Source organism: Balaenoptera acutorostrata, chromosome 3, assembly GCF_949987535.1.
Source record: "Balaenoptera acutorostrata chromosome 3, mBalAcu1.1, whole genome shotgun sequence".
Taxonomy (NCBI): domain Eukaryota; kingdom Metazoa; phylum Chordata; class Mammalia; order Artiodactyla; family Balaenopteridae; genus Balaenoptera; species Balaenoptera acutorostrata.
The window spans coordinates 74,273,270-74,291,864 of record NC_080066.1 but is presented as its reverse complement, the minus strand read 5'-3'; the positions used below and the strand labels follow the sequence as shown (position 1 = coordinate 74,291,864).

At 48.0% G+C, this 18,595-nt stretch overlaps 1 long non-coding RNA gene across 1 annotated transcript in view; it reads left to right on the top strand.

Annotated features, from left to right (window-relative positions):
- LOC130707679 (uncharacterized) overlaps positions 1–17,893 on the top strand; it is a 77,335-nt gene extending 59,442 nt beyond the window's left edge. The window contains exons 5-6 of the long non-coding RNA XR_009007687.1: positions 4,055–4,129; positions 17,511–17,893. This is a non-coding gene — a long non-coding RNA (uncharacterized LOC130707679). The remainder of the gene's footprint in view (positions 1–4,054; positions 4,130–17,510) is intronic.
- Positions 17,894–18,595: the final 702 nt, after the last annotated feature.

Sequence of the window (18,595 nt, the reverse complement as noted above, 5' to 3'; positions counted from 1 at the left end):
ATATTTGATGAATGAGTTACTAATAAAATGAATAAATAAAGGGCTGGATGGTGTGTGTGTATGGGGGCCAGCAGTGGGGGAGGGGAGTGATGTGAGAGGAATGTGAAAAATAAGGAGGGGTAATATCACAAAAGGCATTATAAGCCAGATAAAGGAGCTTTTGCTTTATCCTGTAGAGTGTAGAGAACCACGACGGGGGATGGTTTAAAAGGGGAGAGATGTTCTGGAAGATCACTTGGGATGCAGTTTGGAGGATGGATTGGAAGGGGGTCACGCAGGAGGCAGGGAGACCAGCCGGGAAACAATGAATGGTGGTTTAGATTAGATGGTGGGATTCCTGAAGGAGGAGAAACAAGGCTCTCTGAGGGAGTGCATGTGGGGCTTGAGAGGAGGAGAGGATGGCTTTAAAGGGTTTGGCTGGAGTTACTAAAAGGTTAGAAGGAGGGAGTTCCCTTTGTTCATCCTCAAGCCAGGAGGACTGAGGGGTGGAGGAGACCAGGGGGGAGGGTGGTAACGAGGAATTTGTTTGAGACACAAGAACTTTGATCTGGTGCACGTGCCCAGGCCTCGCTAAATGACAACACGACTCCACACTTAGACAATTCATTTCCTCACCACTGAAATTTTGCCCACCCTGTTTCCTGCCCTTGAAGAATGTTCCCTCCCTCTCTGTCAACCACTCCTAGCTCTGACCTCGGAGAATAAATCAGAAAGAACCCTGAGAATATGGGCTCTCTGACTGAGAGCTGCCACCTGCCCTGAGAGCTCAGACCTGCTCCCCTGTGTCGAGGTCTCAGGGCGGAGGGGAGTTGTCAGCTGGGCCCCTTGCGGATCAGGGTGGGTGGATGGACAGCCTCCAGGCAAGGGCCAAGGCAGCCATCGTGTTCAAAGGCAGGCACGGCCGCCAGCTCTTGTCAGCATAGTTACTTCTCGGTGAAATGCAGTTCTCCCCACTGTGGCTGCTGCCGCTCTCCCCTCTCTGGGTTCTGGTCCCCAGTCTTGGCCAAAAACAGTGCCCCTGTCAGTCCTGTTCTTGGCCTGGCCCTGCTCCTTGTGCTGACTTCCCTCCCACATGCCAGCCTTTTCCAAAGTTGTCCAGAATTGAAAGTGATCCCCCCGCACCATCACTCAGGGCAAAAGACAGAAGCCCTTGTGCCGTCTCTCTCTTTCTCCTTGAGGGAGGGAGGTGGGCTTACTTAATCCAGTCCACAGGAAATCCTCCCCGGCCACCTCTGGAAACAACGTACTAGGGACCAATGTGGGACCACTGTTCAGCTACAGCCTGACTCCAGTGGTCTCTAGGCCGGTAATTTTCTGCGTAGTTAGCTGCTCTCCTGCTCCCACCTGCTGCACTGGAGGTGATTGAATATCACCTCATGCATTAACCATGCACAGAAGAGGGCTGCCAGAGCTCCGTTACCCACCTGCCCACCTGTGGCCCCCATCCCTCCGTCCCAGGCCATCTGGATTGACACCCTGATTGATTACAAGGGCTCCATCATGTGTGCAACAGCCGCAGCATTACCTGGTAGGACAGGGAGGGCTGCGTTGTAGCCAGCCCGTCCGTCTATGCTGAGTGTCCCCTCCTGTGGGACCTGGGCACCTCTCTCTGACATATTCCTCAGAGCCCTTGTTTTGTAGGCGCCCATCTCCTGCTAGGACAGCGTCTGCCAACCCACCATCTGCTCCACATCCTATAGAAGGGGCTTTGGCAAAAAGAGTCCGAATTCAGCAGTTTTGATAAACCCCCAGAGAAGATCACCCCTGTGCCATTTCCAAGAAATACCCACACCAACTTGTGAATTACAAAACCCAGCCACAAAATAAGGGGTTGATAGTTTGCAGAGAAATTGACACAGCCAGGAAAGAGAAGAAGGCTGCTGCTGATGAATGCCTCCTCTTTCCAAATACTAGTGGGTAAAGGAGAAATGGCCAGCCCCTGAATTCAAAGCCTTTGGAGGAAGAAGAAAATAATGCAAGAGTTTGATTTTGGGTTGCAGTACAGAGCACTGTTGCTGTAAAAGCTCAGCAGGAGGAGAATGAGAGGAGGGAGACTAATATTTGTTGAGTTCCCGGCACGTGTCAGACGTTGTGCGGGCAATTTCGAGGACGTTACCTCGCTGAGTCTTTACCACAGCAATGTGAGACAGGTATTTCTGCGCTCATCCCTCAGGTGAGGCAGCAAGTTCAGAGAGCTGACACAGCCTGCGCACCGTCTCACAGCTCACATGGCAAAGCGGTGATTCAAGTCAAGCTGTCTCATGCTGAAGTTCATCCTCTCTCTGCTGTACCACGTGTTCTCCCCAGCACATTCCAGGAAAGTGGGAAACCAGAAAGGATCTTAACTCATATTAAAGCAAAATCAGAACAAGAAACTTGAGAGCAAGTGTCACTGAATAAAATTAGTTTGAATAATCTATATTTAAGGGTCCCATGAGGCATCTATCAAGAGGGAACAGTAATTGTGCTTTCAGATGCCATCTGCTGTTCTCTGAACATTTTGGCTCTGAGAGTCTCTGTACCCCTCTCCTCCTGGCCCCCTGACCCCCTCATCAACTAAGTTGCCTACCTTCCACCAGTATGCTGAATGAAATGCCCAGCATAGCCTCAGAATTGCTTTCAGAGCAGCTGTATGGCTGTCTTAGTCTGCTTGGGCTGCTGTCACAAAGCATCACAGATGGGGTAGCTTATGAACAACGGAAGTTTATTTCTCACAGTTCTGGAGGCTGGAGCATAAGATCAGAGTACAAGCATGGTTGGATTCTGGCAAGGACCTTCTTCTCATTGTATCCTCATATGGCAGAAAGAGGGCGAGAGAACTCTCTGGGATCTCTTTTATAAGGGCACTAATCCTATTCATGCGGGCTCCACCCTCATCACCTAATCACCTCCCGAAGGCCCCACCTCCTAATTACACTGAGGGTTAGGATTTCAACACAGAAATTTTGGGGGGACACAAACATTCAGTCCATTGTAATGGTCATTGCTAATCTTAACCATAATAGTTGTAATTTTTCAAAACAATGGAATTGAAAGTAAGGGTTTAAAACAGCTCTGGGCACAAGGTCCCCCAAACCATTTCCTGCTCACCCTTCCTACATCCAAATTTTTGTAGGGAGGCCTGGGAATCTTAAAGTTGAGTGCTAAGGTCATGAGGCAAGGGGCCAGCGGCACTGTCAGGTAGAACTTGCTGTGACACTGGAAATGTCCTTTATCTGCACTGTCCAATATGGTGGCCACTAGCCATACATGGCTATTGAGCGCTGGAAATGTGGCTAGTGTGACTGAGGAACCGTACTTTTATTTAATTTTAATTAATTGAAAAATTTTTTTTTTTTTTGCAATTTCTTTTTTTTAATTAATTAATTTATTTATTTATGGCTGTGTTGGGTCTTCGTTTCTGTGCGAGGGCTTTCTCTAGTTGTGGCAAGCGGGGGCCACTCTTCATCGTGGTGCGCGGGCCTCTCACTATCGCGGCCTCTCCTGTTGTGGAGCACAGGCTCCAGACACGCAGGCTCAGTAGTTGTGGCTCACGGGCCTAGCTGCTCCGCAGCATGTGGGAATCTTCCCAGACCAGGGCTCGAACCCGTGTCCCCTGCATTGGCAGGCAGATTCTCAACCACTGCGCCACCAGTGAAGCCCAATTAATTGAAATTTGAAACTTAAATAGCCACATGTGACTGGTGGCTCCCAGATTGGATGGTACAAGAGAGGAAACTAACCTAAAAGTTGGGAAAATTCTAGAACATAGGCCTTGTCTATAGGGGGCCAGCCTTGATCAGGTACCACTTTGGGAGGTTGCTAAGCAGCTCTGGGCATCTGAGACACAGAAGGAAAATTCTAAAGGAAGGAGGATGGCTGAGGAGGGTATGAAGATAGCCTCGCCAGTTCAAGTTTGTCCAGAAACAGCCCTGTTCATTCACCATTTGGAATTTGACCAGGTAGATGTGGTTCCAGGGTGTGCAACTGAGCCCCAAGCTTTACACAAGCTCTGGGAGGCACGCTGCTGTGCAAGAGGCCATGTGACTTGACACTGACTCTTCTTTGATTTCAGGCCCATTCTGTCCATGCCATTTGATTCCACAAGCTGGAAGAATTGCTGCTCGCCCCATTGTTTCCCTCGATCCCTGTAAGTACCTCCTGGAGAGTACCCACTCTATGATTTCAGCCTTCTTTCTTTTTTCCTTCCTCCCTCCCTCCATCCCTTCCTTCCTTCCTTCCCTTCTTCTGTAAAAAAATTTTTGATACAATGAAACAGAACTGATTGACAGGTCCTAAATTTTGCCCTGGGGGCTCCCCTTATCCTAGCAACTGCCTCTCTCAATTAATGTGTCTGTCACCTTTGCCTGAGGCTTGTGATTGCAATTCTAGAGGCCACTTTTTGTGTTTTTCTTAGACCCATACGGGGTGTGATCGGCAGAGCATCTCAGACATCACGTGTCCAGATCCCTTGTTATATATGAAAGGACAGATGCTCAGAGAGTGGGGAGACTCACCCCAGGCCTTTCCATGATTTTTTTGGTGGAAGAGGAGGGATTAGAGACTGTGCATGACACGCCGCGGCCTCCTTATCCAGGAACCGCTCAACCTCCCTGCCTAGGGTAAATCTTCGGTTTTGCCAGCTCCTTGTGTGCTTCCACTGTCTCTAGTTTCCTCAAAAAGGTATTCCTCTCCCTGTCTGCAGGGATGCAGCTCAAATCCTTAGAACTTCTAACACAGTATTCTCCCTTTATCCAACCTCCCAGGCTCCAGTGGAAGTTAGGCCACAGAAGAATCACTTTCCCCCACTGGGCTCTATTCAGAGCTCTCTTTCTCTCCAACACGGATAATCTAGGATAATCTGGGACAGCCTTCTCGAACTGTAATGTGTATACAAATCCCCCTGGGGTCTGGTTCGATCGCAAATGTAGACTTAGTAGGTCTGGCATGAGGCTTGAGACTCTGCATTGCTAACAAGATCCCAGGTGATGCTGAAGCTGCCGGTCCCTGGACCGCACTTTGAGTAGCGAGGCCCTAGACTCATGTTTTGGTCCTGGAGGGCTAGAGCTGAAAGAGACTTCTTGCAGAAGTGCTCTCCAGAGAAACTTGTAAGGTGGTGTAGGATGAGGCAGGGGAAGAAGCTAAGCCCAGAGGTTGAACTCTAACCTCAGCCTGATCCCAAGGGCAGCTCTGGAACATAAGTGACCCCACAAAGTTTTTCTGCCCTGAGGCAAGGGAGCCAGGTTTTTACACCGAGTATCAGTCAGTCATTGACTGTGGGCTGCCCTTGGGAGAAGGACATAACCTCCCTGGATAACCTCCCAGGCATTTTCAGGGTTGGCAGCTCCCATCTGGCCAAGGGCAAGTCGCCACAGAAGTACACAGCTGTGAGCCATCAGTATCAGACTCACAGCAGTGGGAGGGTGGGTCCTCCCACAGTATGGGGGAGCTGGGCTAACAGTCTGCCACAGAGGCCTAAAACTCTTCCAGGCCAAAGGCCCATCCCCGCTTACTATCATATTAGAGATTTGATCTCTGAAAGCTGTGTATATGTACCTAGAAGAAGAGAACTAGAAATACGTACACAAGCTGTTCACAACAGTGATCTCAAGTCAACTTCCTTGTCTTTTTCTGCATCTTTCAAACTTGCTACAATGAACATGCACTAATATAAAGCAGCGAAGTAAACCACTGATACCCCAGCTCAGGATCTTAGAAAACATTTTTATTTAATAACTATTTATTGAGTGCCAGTTATTCCCATTGACACTGCTGTGTGATCCTGATCAATGTTTATAACGGGATACTAATAACAGGGCACAAGTCTGAAATGCAGTTTGTGGCAAAGAGAAATTATAGGCTATTCAGTACAGTTTTAAGTTTGAATTTATGTATTTTTCCAATTCTCTGAAATTTGCTCATCTGCATAGCAAATGCCCTGTAACCGGAACAGCCTGTCCATGAGGTTTAGCATTGCGAACTCTTGCTCCCCTCAGGTCTTGGCAAAAGGGCAAACAGAACTCGGACCTCCTGACTCCTGCTGGTTCTCAAAGACCACACAGCCTGTCTGTGTGCCATGAGCTATTTTCATTTCGACAGTCTTCCTCCCTTTTTTTTGCTCTGCCTAATTAAGCAGTCAAGTTAATTGAGATTAATGGCTGGCTATTTAATAGGGATTAATAACTTGCAAAAACTCCCTTGGGTTTGGAACCCAGCTCAGAGCAGCAGAAATGCTCCTTGGGAAAGCTGTAGACGCGGTGGCCAAGCTGAACCTCAGCCCTCGGGCCTCTCCTCTCACTTCTCCCTGCTCAGGCCTTCTGGAGGCAGTGGGATGCTGAGGGCAAGGAGGTGGGGAAGGAAAAGCTGCCATATTAGCCTGGACTTCACTGCTGCTCTCTGAGCTGCAAGACCCTATAGCTCCTGCCCACACCACAGCCAGCACCCTCTGCTGAGCAAGACGCAATCCCCCCATGTCCAGGGGCTGGGTCCCCAGCTCGTGAGTGTGCCCCAGTGGCCTGGGCTCCTGATGAGTGCTAAGGAACCTCCAAGTCCTGACTGCTTCTGGGTCTCACGGTCTCAACCCTGGTTCGTTTGTTTGCTTGTTTGTTTTTATTGCAGTATAGCTGATTTACAATGTTGTGTTAGTTTCTGGTGTAGAGCAAAGTGATTCAGTTATATATATATTCTTTTTCAGATTCTTTTCCATTACAGTTTATTACAAGATATTGAATATAGTTCCTTGTACTATACAGTAGGACCTTGTTGTTCATCTATTTTATCGATATATACAGTAGTATATATCTGCTAATCCCAAACTCCCAATTTATCCCTCCCCTGTCCTTTTCCCCTTTGGTAGCCATAAGTTTGTTTTCTATGTCTGTAAGTCTATTTCTGTTTTGTAAATGAGTTCATTTGGTATCATGCAGTCCATTTGGTATCATGAGTTCATTGGTATCATTTTTTTAGATTCCACATATAAGTGATATCATATGACATTTGTCTTTCTCTGTCCAACTTACTTCGCTTAGTATGATAATCTCTAGGTCCGTCCATGTTGCTGCAAATGGCATTATTTCATTCTTTTTTATGGCTGAGTAATATTCCAGTGTATGTATATACCACATCTTCTTTATTCATTCATCTGTTGATGGACACTTAGGTGCTTCCATATCTTGGCTATTGTAAATAGTGCTGCTATAAACATTGGGGTACATATATCTTTTTGAATTATAGTTTTCTCCAGATATATGCCCAGGAGTGGGATTGCTAGATCATATGGCAACTCTAATTTTAGTTTTTTAAGAAACCTCCATACTGTTTTCCATAGTGGCTGCACCAATTTACATTCCCACCAACAGTGTAGGAGGGTTCCCTTTTCTCCACACCCTCTCCAGCATTTGTTATTTGTAGACTTGTTGATGATGGCCATTCTGACCAGTGTGAGGTGATACCTCATTGTAGTTTTGATTTGCATTTCTCTCATAATTAGCAATGTTGAGCATCTTTTTGTGTGCCTGTTGGGCCATCTGTGTGTCTTCTTTGGAGAAATGTCTATTTAGGTCTTCTTCCCATTTTTTGATTGGGTTGTTTGGTTTTTTTGTTATTGAGTTGTATGAGCTATTTGTATATTTTGGAAATTAAGCCCTTTTTGGTCACATTGTTTGCAAATATTTTCTCCCATTCCATAGTTAGTCTTTTCGTTTTATTTATGGTTTCCTTTGCTGTGAAAAAGCTTATAAGCTTGATTAGGTCCCATTTGTTTATTTTTGCTTTTATTTCTACTTTTGCCTTGGGAGATAAACCTAAGAAAACATTGCTACAGTTTATGTCAGAGAATGTTTTGCCTATGTTTTCTTTTAGACGTTTTCTGGCGTCATGTCTTATATTTAAGTCTTTAAGTCATTTTGAGTTTATTTTTGTGAATGGTGTGAGTGTTCTAACTTCACTGATTTACATGCGGCTGACCAGCTTTGGCGGGGAGCATTTTAAAAATGCTGATGCTCTAGTCATACCCCAGCCATTTGGATTTAATTGGTCTGGCAACTGGGGAGCCATTTTGGTAAAAGTTTCCCAGGTGAGTCTAATGTGCAGACATTGATAGTGAGATCAAGTATTTGTAAGCAGGTTGGCGCAGAAGAGAGAAAGAAACTGAACCACAGCCAGTGATAAACCACTGACACCAGGGGGTTATGATATTGAGGGGAAACACGGCAATCAGAGCAGGACGGGAGACACACCAAAGGCAGCTGCCCCCCTCTCTCGTCTGGCAGCTGCGGAAGGATTCTGGTTGTTTCTTCTCGTCCTCAGTGGAAAAAGAATCAGTGACATGGATTCTTCTGTCCTTTTTTATCTGGACTGATCCCCTTGGCTCACTCAGCAGAGGCCTCAAAGAGGTGGGACCGCTTGTCTCCCATAAACTGCAGCCAGCCTGCATGCTTTGATGAAGGGAAGGCCGCTCCAGCCGCCACCTGCCGCCCCTCCCCAGATGGATAGGCTCTGTCCCCTCCCGTCCCACAGTCACTTAGCCTGCAGGTCTGACATGGGCATAGGAGCCAGACTCCAGGGGGTACCCAGGCCTGTGGCCAGATGATGATTCCAGTGTTACAAGACCCCCTTCTCCCTCCTTCTAAACATCAAAGGCTTCACAAAACATAATTGTGTGGCTCTGGGGCAGAGACCTTTGGAAAGAGGTGGGAGGCTGTGCCTATCGAATTGAGTGGACCTTGAGTGGACTGAGAATGCTAAATTGATTGTTGGTGGGAGGAGTCAAGAACCATCCATCTTGAGGGGTAAAGGGGAGGAGAGAGAAGACGTTCCCTGAGAGCTTGGGGGTGTTTTGAGACGGGACAATGAGAGACCTTGGAGCGTCCACTCTACTCTCACAAGGTGGGTGGGAACAGATGTGTGCGAGCCCACAATTCTAAACGTTTGGTTATGCTTCTTGTATATATTGATACAATCCCCTTAGATGTTTTTCAAGAGAAAACAGAAACAATTTAAATTGCTTTTCATTTATATCTGGATGTAGGACCAGTGTTACTTCTGAATGCAACACCTCATGAATGAAAGCTAAAGCTTAAACTGAGAGTCCTGAGTTTATTCTGGGACACAAATATCTGCCAGGTGCAGGTGAGGACTGAATTGACGATATAGCATACGCCCAGCAGCACAGTGCCTGGCACAAAACGGACAGGTCCCTGCTAAGTGCTGGATCCCACTACACCCTCCCACATCCATCCTTCCCTAAGCTGATCCCAGAGAACCGTGTGTTAGCCTAACTGCATGACACAGGCTGTGTCTCTTTAAGGGGTGACCGGAGGTTTGGTGGGCTCCTAGGAAATGGCTTAAGGACAGTCGTGACCCGGTGGCAGGGGTGCACTCACACACAGGCAACATTGCAGGGTGAGGCTTACGGGCACTTTACCCTGGGTACCGATATTCCCTGGCAAGGTGAGACGCCGGATGGCTTCCTCTGAGGTGTGGTCACCCAGGTGACCTCTGTAGCCGCCATCCGTCCGCCCACACCCTGTCCCTGTCCCTGGCTCGCTCTGGCTCTCCTTTCAGGCCGGGCTCCAGCCGAGCCTACAGGGGCTGCGGTGGAAGCGGCGAGTTGCCGTTGGACACTCCAAGATCAGTGTCTGTAATTTGGCCTGGAGAGAGTGGCCATCCAGATGCAGGCAATTTTGACTTTGATGTGAGCAGAATTATAAAGAATCGTAAAGAGAGCTATGATTTGGGCTGAAACCCTGCCAAGGCAGTCCGGTCCCAGCCCTGGGTCTTTCTGAAAAGAAATACTTGAGAAGTAAAAATCCTTAACCCCAGCTGGCAGCAGCCTGTGGGACTGACCCCTGCTGAGCATCCCAGCCCCATCCCCACCCATGCCCCCACCCACGCCCCGGCACCCACGCTAGCCTTCCTCAGCTCCTCATACCGGCTGCACTCCTCCCCCTCCGAGCCCTTGCCGCACGGTGCCCATTCTGCCTGGAAACCACCCCACCTGGCAGTCACCATGCACCTGGCCTGGCACTTCTCCAGGGAAGGCCCCCTGACCTCCACCCTCCAGAAGAGTTTGGGAGCCCCACTGTCCTTGCTCACAACACCCCACACCCCTTCACTGCACTCACCACCTGATCAGTGACATCACCACGGGTGATTACTAACCCTCTTCTCCGCTGTCAGACTGCATGTTCCGTAAAGACAGCGACCACAGCTGTCATGCTCAGCCCTGTGTCCGAGAGCTGGTCCAGGGCACCTTTGCTAAATAGACGAATGAATAACAATGAGCTGGTTTGTCAATGGGACATTTTATGTTACATAAAGAGTGCGGCACACAGTCCGAAGACAGGGATCGAGGTGGAAAACCTCCTTATACCAGAGGAGAATCCAGACTTTGTGAATCCTGAAGCTTATATAATTTGGGAGCCGCTCTGAAGAAAAATAAAGTTGACAAAAACATGACGTGGGAGTGTGAATGGAGACCACGCCTAGGACTTGTCAGTGAGGAACTCTACAGCTTCAGCCTCACTAGCTTCCTAGTAAATCCACCTGCTCTGGCTCTAAGTGAGGATGGCCAGAGTGAGTTCCAGAATACCTCTGCTGATGCACAGCTTTGGGGTGTAAGGTGCAGGCCTCCCTCCTCAATGAACCCTCTGCTCTCGCCCCTCCCTTTCCTGAGCCTCAGTCCTCTTGGTTTAGTTTGGGTGCTGAGAGGTTAGAGGTGCTGGGGCGAAGAACAAAAACACATAAAGAGTCATTTCAGGGGGCTCTCCGTGCCCCTCACAACCTCATTTACATAAAGTCGCTGCTGCCTTGAATCCTTTTAGCAGGAGCAGAGGTCCTCTGCCCAGGCCTTCAGGGCCATCTCAGTGCTTACCAGAGACTCAAGAACAACCCTCCACAGCGCTCTCTCCTCTCCTGTGCTCCGTGCTCCACATCCTAGCCACCTGGGCCCCTCTGAGTCTGCAGCTCTGTTTTCTCGATTCGGGGAGACCGCTGCTCTGTGCGTGCCCTCACTGCACCGTGGCCTGGAAGCTCTCCAGACAGTGAGCTGGGACTCCCTTCTCTCAGGGATCACTGTCCTGAGCTGTTGTTACCGAACCAAACTTGGGTCCGCTTGCCCACGTGCAGTAAAGCCAGTCTACTGACACCAGGCTGTGGTGAAGGACAGTGCAGCATTTATTGCAGGCGCCAAGCAAGGAGTCCTGGGCAGCTAGTGCTTAAAAGTCCCGAACTCCCTGAAGGCTTTCAGGGAAAGGTTTATAAGGAGGGTGAGGGAAGGGGGTTGTGGGGTGTGTGATCAGCTCGTGGACCTTCTTCTGATTGGTTAGTGGTGAGGTAATTGGGAGTCAGCATCATCAACCTTCTGGTTCCAACCGGTCTGGGGTCTATGTGCTTGTGGGCAACAAACAGTTAACTTCTTCCACCTGGTGGAGGTTTCAGTCTTGGCAAAACAGCTCAAAGGACATGGCTCAGGATATTATCTACAGTCCTTGAGGAGGAACTAAAGGTCCTTGACTTTGTTTAATGGCTAAAGTATTATTATTTTGGCTTGCTTGACTGTTTTCCTTTCTTTCTACATTTTCTCACTTCTCTGATTAAATTTATTCTTTGGCTAAAGTTTTTCTACAGACAGGAAGGCAGGTGGAGGACATTGGGGGGGGGTCTATTCTGGGAAGTCCTCATAGGGTCCTGCTCAGTTACACTGTCTGTTGTCCAGTATCTGAAGACCATTATTTCCCATAGTTTGTCTGGCTTTTTTTTTTTTTTTTTAAGTTGTTTAAAGTGAGAGAATAAATTCAGTTCCTGTTGCTCTAGTTTGGCCAATAGTGAAAATCCACTTCAGCCAGCTTCGGGAATCTGTGTGCCAGATACAAGTGTAAAGAACTGGAGTTTGTACATCAGTCATTCTGGGCAGTGTCCCACAGAAAAGTGGCTAGTTCAGCTTGCAACTCAAATAGTGCCACAAATGTTTGTCCTGTAGACGTTCACTTGGGTACACAGCAGCGTGCATCCCATTTCATCACCCAGAATATTAAAAAGACACCTACTCAAGGGCTGAGATTTAATATAATTAATAGTTGGACTGCTTCATCAAGGACATGTCTAACTGTAACTGGCATTTTCTTTCTTTTTTCCCTTTTGTTAATCCCAAATTCCTAATTTATCCCTCCACCCCCATTTCCCCTTTGGTAACCTTAAGGTTGTTTTCTGCATCTGTGTGGCATTTTCTTTCTTTTTTTCCTTTTCTTTCTGACGGAGATGATGACTGGTTCACGCCCAGGTGCCCACATTCACACCCGCCTCTGCTTTTGCACCAGCAGTGTGAGTGTCGTGCAGCCGTGGTATCACCATGAAAACTGTCTGGGCCTCTCAGACCCCCTGAAAGAGTCTCAGGGATCCCTGAGGGTCTGCAGGACATTCTGTGAGAACTGCTGAGTTGGGGTACCCCAAGTAACCCCCAAACCGTGGGCTTGTTGGGCCTCGGACTCCCCAGAGAAGCAGCCTTGCCGTGGATGTGTTACAGCTTTCCTAGTCTGTTTCTCATTTTTAAAAATGAGTTTCCCCCCAGTGTGAGCTTGGTGGTGTTTCTGTCCTCCCTGCTCTCTTTTCTGCCTCTGGAGCCAGGACTCCGGAGTCAGCTGCTGTCACCCTCCCAGAGCAGGAAGACTCCAGCAACTGTTCACGAATTAGGCTCATTCCAACTGAGTGGGCTGATGGAGATACTAATGACAGCCGACACTTTTGATTCCTTATTCTATGCTGAGAAGTTGCAAACGTTACTTCACATGCTCTGGAGTTTTCTTGACCTGCTGCAGGCTGAGCCCATCAAGTCTCTACTGAGGCAGGTCCTGTCCCTGGGAAAACAATCCAGAAATCACCCCTTTCTTTCATGCTGTGCCTGACAGATGTGTGAGTGTGTGTTTATCTTTGTTACATTTTTTTAAAATTACAAAGTAATTCTTTCTACAAGGTAACAAATGTATTTATTTTCTTCTCTGCATTTTAATTTCCTCTCTGAATTTATTCAATGGCAAGGAAAATAATAAAAATTTTGTCAAGTGTGTTCTCAGAGCTGGTAGCTATTTCCCCACTCTTTTTAATTAATTAATTAATTTAGTTAGTTAGTTAGTTATTTTTGGCTGTGTTGGGTCTTCGTTTCTGTGTGAGGGCTTTCTCCAGTTGCGGAGAGCGGGGGCCACTCTTCACCGTGATGCACGGGCCTCTCACTGTCGCGGCCTCTCTTGTTGCGGAGCACAGGCTCCAGACACGCAGGCTCAGTAGTTGTGGCTCACGGGCCTAGTTGCTCCGCGGCATGTGGGATCTTCCCAGACCAGGGCTCGAACCCGTGTCCCCTGCATTGGCAGGCAGATTCTTAACCACTGCGCCACCAGGGAAGCCCCCCACTCTTTTTGAGGGAAGAATGATCATATGCGACCTTTTTCATGCATCAGATCTTCGTTGGAATGGAGCCATGTGTATAATGAACGAATGAATGCAGACTCGCGTTTAATTAATGCCCCAGAAGCTATTAAAAGTGCCTGAAAAAAGCCCTCTTCAAAGCTGAGGAGAAAGGGCAGGGGAGGCAGGAAAAGAAGGTTTCCAGATGTGAAAGGACCTGGGAGTACAGGAACGACATTGGAAAGCCAGATTGGGTTCCTTATCAACCTTTTCTTCTCCTCAATTCTGGACTACTTTTCCTGTACTTTTTCATTCCTTAATCACATGGATAGTCCCAGGAGCCATGGGAAGGAAAAGCACTACCCCAGCCTCTGTGCTGAGGCTGGTATGACACCATGGCTAAGAGAGTGGGTGCTTGAGTCAAGGAGACCTAGATTCAAATCCAGCGTCTGCCCCTCTTCACTGAGTGCCCTTGAGGAAGTTACTTAACCTCTCTGAGCCTCAATTCCTCACCTATAAAAGGCAAAATAATAGTGCCTAGCTCACTGGGTTGTTGTGAGAGTTACATATAATTTAGGGAAAGTGCAGACCGTAGTGCCTACACAATAAACCAGGGACCAAGGTATTACTCTTGTTGCTTGTAACGATATCAAGCTCCTGGTAATTCTCCAGAACAGTGGTTGGCAAATTACTGCTGCAAGCCAAATCTGGCCTTTGGCCTGTTTTTGTATGGCCTATGAGCTAAGAATGGTTTTTACATGTTAAAAGGGTTATTATAAAAAGAAGGAGGAAAAAAAAAAAAAAGAAGGAGGAAGAGGAGGAGGAGGAAAGACCATATTGAACATCTAGCCCATTATGGAGGAAATTTGCCACCCCGTCCTCTAGAAGCCCAAAAGGAGGAGCTCGTTTTCAGATTAGTGATAGCCCCGCCACCAGTATCCTCTCAAATGATCCCAAGTGTAATGTTTCCATCTAAGAATGGAGAATTAAGTCAGACCTGGGCACCTGCCCTGGGGAGCTCTCCCCAGATTCCTCAGGTCTGAGTTGTCTTTTCCTTCTTCGAACTTCACCTTGTGCTATTCTGGGCACCTTCTCCTGTCCCCCCAAACAGGCAGGCATTCAGCTCCCTGAGGCCAGGGACCATCTCTTAGACCTCTGTGTCCGTGCAACCCCTTGTAGCATATTATCCTGGTTATAGTAAGTGCTCAATAAATATTTATAGGATGGTTGGATTGGTGATTTAGCAGACACTAATAGTCTGCCCACTTTCCTGATTCTCCTAAACAGGAGAATCAGGCAAGCAAGCAGACAGCAATTAGGTACAAATGCTGATTCCTGGGGTCCCAAGGCAGCATGTCAAGTTACAGGTGTTTCGTTGGCCTCTAATGAACGCTGTGTCCAATCCCTACAAGACAGCCGATTCCTGAACTACCTTTTCCCTGGGGCAGGCCCATAGCCCAGCCTGCCTCTGCATACTCTCCTCGGTCACCAAAGCCAGATCTGGTGGGGGGGGGCAGCCCTTGCTAGAACTGGGGTGCAGGCTGAGGTGGCCTTGAGGAGAAACAACCAAGGGAAATCTGGGCTCCAGGAGGTAGTAAGCATTGGGGCACCCACCTGCTTACCACTGTGAGTGGACGACCACGGATGGAGGGCTTTCCACAGGATGTGCATCATCTGAAAACATGGGCAAAAACATGATAAATGAGTGAAGTAAGTCAGAAAGAGGAAAACAAATACCATATGCTAACACATATATATATGGAATCTAAAAAAAAGAAAAAAATGGTTCTGAAGAACCTAGGGGCAGGACAGGAATAAAGACGCAGACGTAGAGAATGGACTTGAGGACACGGGGAGGAGGAAGGGTAAGATGGGACAAAGTGAGAGAGTGGCATGGACTAATATATACTACCAAATGTAAAATAGATAGCTAGTGGGAAGCAGCCGCATAGCACAGGGAGATCAGCTCATGCTTTGTGACCACCTAGAGGGGTGGCACAGGGAGGATGGGAGGGAGACGCAAGAGGGAGGAGATATGGGGATATATGTACATGTATAGCTGATTCACTTTGTTATAAAGCAGAAACTAACACCATTATAAAGCAATTATACTCCAATAAAGATGTTAAAAAAAAACATGATAAAGGATTTATTAATACTGTATTACCATACATGACAAACTAATAGAACCTGTTTGAGACATGGTGGCCAGCCTGTACATGTCTGGCACTGAGCTAGAAGCACTTCACAAGTATTATTTAATTTAATCCTCACACTGTCCTAAAAAATATTTATCACCAGTTTACAGATGAGGAAACTGAGGCTCACAGAATGCCTCTGGCCCATGTCACACAGCTGATTAGAGGCGGAGGCAGGATTTGCACCCAAGTCTATCTGACCTCAAAGCTGGTTCTCTAAGGACCCCCCTGTGTAGGAGACAACTTGCCAAGTGCTGTGGAGACCAGGAAAGGGATGGATGTCAGGCCCTGCCCAGAAACAGCTCACCCTGGGTCACAAAGACAAGACGGACAGAGATCCGAAGGTTGGGGAAACCTTGTCTCTAGGGAGCCCAGAAGGCTTCTTGGAGGAGGTGAGCCTGATCCTCTGCAGGCCTGTAGGCCAGTCGGCCCTGCTGTGGGCAACTGGGGGCCAGGGGGCCGGCAGGAATGCCCGGAGCAGGAAACCAGGCAGTATCCTGAACCTACCCTGATCCTAGGCCGATCAGACCTGGACGGGAGCCAGCAAGTGAACTCATTTCCCCAGGCTGGCTCCGAGCCGCGGTGAAAGGACTTGGCCCAGGGCTTGGGACTCAGGCTCAGCCCACTTGTCTGGTTCTGCAACAGCTGACTCCTCTGCTGCCCCAGCCCTCCCTAGAGGCTTCCTCCTGCTCTACCCAGCACACTAATCTCCTGCTGAAAGACACGGCCCTCCCTGCATGACAGCCCAGAACCTGGGCTGAGGACATGTGGCACTGGCCCAGTGATCCCTTCCCGGGCCTTGGGGACTGAAAAGTAAAATAAAAAGTGACCCCACAAACATCCCCTGCAGAGCGAGAGGGAAGTGATTTAGCTCCCAAGGCCTTGGGAAGCACCTCACCAATGGCCATTATCGTATTATTATTGTTGCCATCATCACTGGCTGGCTTCAGAGTCTCCCACACTTTCTTGAATGACTTTCTTCCGCTTTCCTTGACTCCATTCCCTTCCACCTTTCTCTGTAGCATCTACCTCTCCCACTCGGCTTCCCCTCTGTCCCAGGCTTCAAAATAAATCTTCCCTTGTCTTATTGCATCAGCACCTGGGGAGTCCCTGAGACTCAAAGGCATCCTTCTCTAACAGATGGTTGATCTGTGAGTTAATCTGCTAAACGAGCCCACGCTGACATGTGAGAGAGGCAGTTGGCTCCACATGTGGCCTCTCACACGCAGTGTGGGGAAGACATAGACCTTGCTCTAATACGTGTTTATTGAACAACTATTTAGCGCAAGGCACTGTGGGGGACTTTGTCAATGTCCTCCAAAGCTGAGAAGGTTACTTGAGAAAGATACTGGAAGAGGCATTTCCTGAGCTTAGTTCTCATGTCTGTCTGTCTGTCTGTCTGTCTTTGCGATTTGTTCATGTTTTCATATTTCAGCCGTCAGATCTAACTCTTTCCCAGGATCAGGGACACAGTCAGGAGGATACAAGAAAAAGAGTGGCAGAGGGAAAAACAGAGCCCACAGAAACCCAAGCTGTGTATGAAAAAAGAGAGGCAATTCTGAGCTGTGGCCATGGGACTCTTTCCCTTCCAACATCAACCACAGTGGGGAGAAAGAGGGTGAAGGATGTCGTCCACCCCTAGTTAGAGCTGCCGGGGATTGTAGAAAGTTCCACCAGAGGCCTGGCCCACAAGGATTGAGATGAGAGCCTGGGTTGTGTTTTAGATATTAGGCAACTGAAAATAGAGTCATGAGCCCACTCTCTTCTCAATCCCATCGGCCTCCCTGGAAAGCCATGCTCCAGAGCAGTCTGGGACCCGCAGAGGGAAAAGCCTGAGTAATCACTCCAGGGTAACGAGAGATCCTTCTTATCCATCAGTGTGACTCAGCCCTGTGCCACAGTAAACTCTCCTTTTTGTTTCTGTGAACACCGCAGCAGGGCTGGGTTTCCTGCCCTGGAGAGGGACCCGCCAGCTCGCTCTGTTCCCTGCAGTCTCCTCTCTCTCCTCCGAAATTCCTGGGAAGAGGCCCAGAGCAGAAGCCAAATTGATGCAGAAGATGCACCACGATGTGGTTGGAGCCCAGAAACTCACTGTGGGCACAAGGCTCCTTGGGGGGCTTAACAGCCAGCAGTCCTGCTTGTGTTCCAGAAGCTCTAGGATGGTTGTGCCTTCCGAACCTAAGCCAGAAGGACCCTGAGGAGAGCTCTCTACTAACTTGCAGAATCAAGAGATTTCTTTTTTGCCCCCTCTTTTCCTTTTTTTCAAAAATCATTCTTCGGAAGCTGCTGCATAGCACAGGGAGATCAGCTCGGTGCTTTGTGACGACCTAGGGTGGTGGGATAGGGAGGGTGGGAGGGAGACGCAAGGGGGAGGAGATATGGGGATATATGTATATGTATAGCTGATTCACTTTGTTATATAGCAGAAACTAACACAACATTGTAAAGCAATTATACTCCAATAAAGATGTATAAAAAAAATCATTTTTCGACAGTGGAAAAGCTTTCTAATTTTTTCCTAATTAGGTAAATAATATATACTCTATATTATATTTTTTATTTGAACACCATAAAGAAGTGCAAGGAAAATAAAAATCACCTGAATTCCTACCACACTGAGCTATCACCACTAATAATTTAGTAACCGTCATTTCATTCATCATTATATGCAGATACACACACACGCATATCTTAACATGAAAAGGATGTCACACATGATGCTTAATCACAGACACTTTGACGGTGTGTTTTTGTTTAGGTTTGGTTTAGTTTGGTCTGGTCTGAGCTGGTTTAGTTTGGTCTGGTCTGAGCTGGTTTAGTTTGGTCTGGTCTGGACTTGACTGACTTGGTTGGGTTTAGTCAGGTTTAGTCTGGTTTAGTCTGGTCTGGTTTAGTTTGGTTTGGTTTGGCTTGTTCTGGTCTGATCTGGTTTGATTGGTTTTAGTTGGATTTAGTTTGGTTTGGTCTGGTCTGGTCTGTCTTGATTTGGCCTGGTTTGGTCTGGTCTGGTTTGTTCTGAT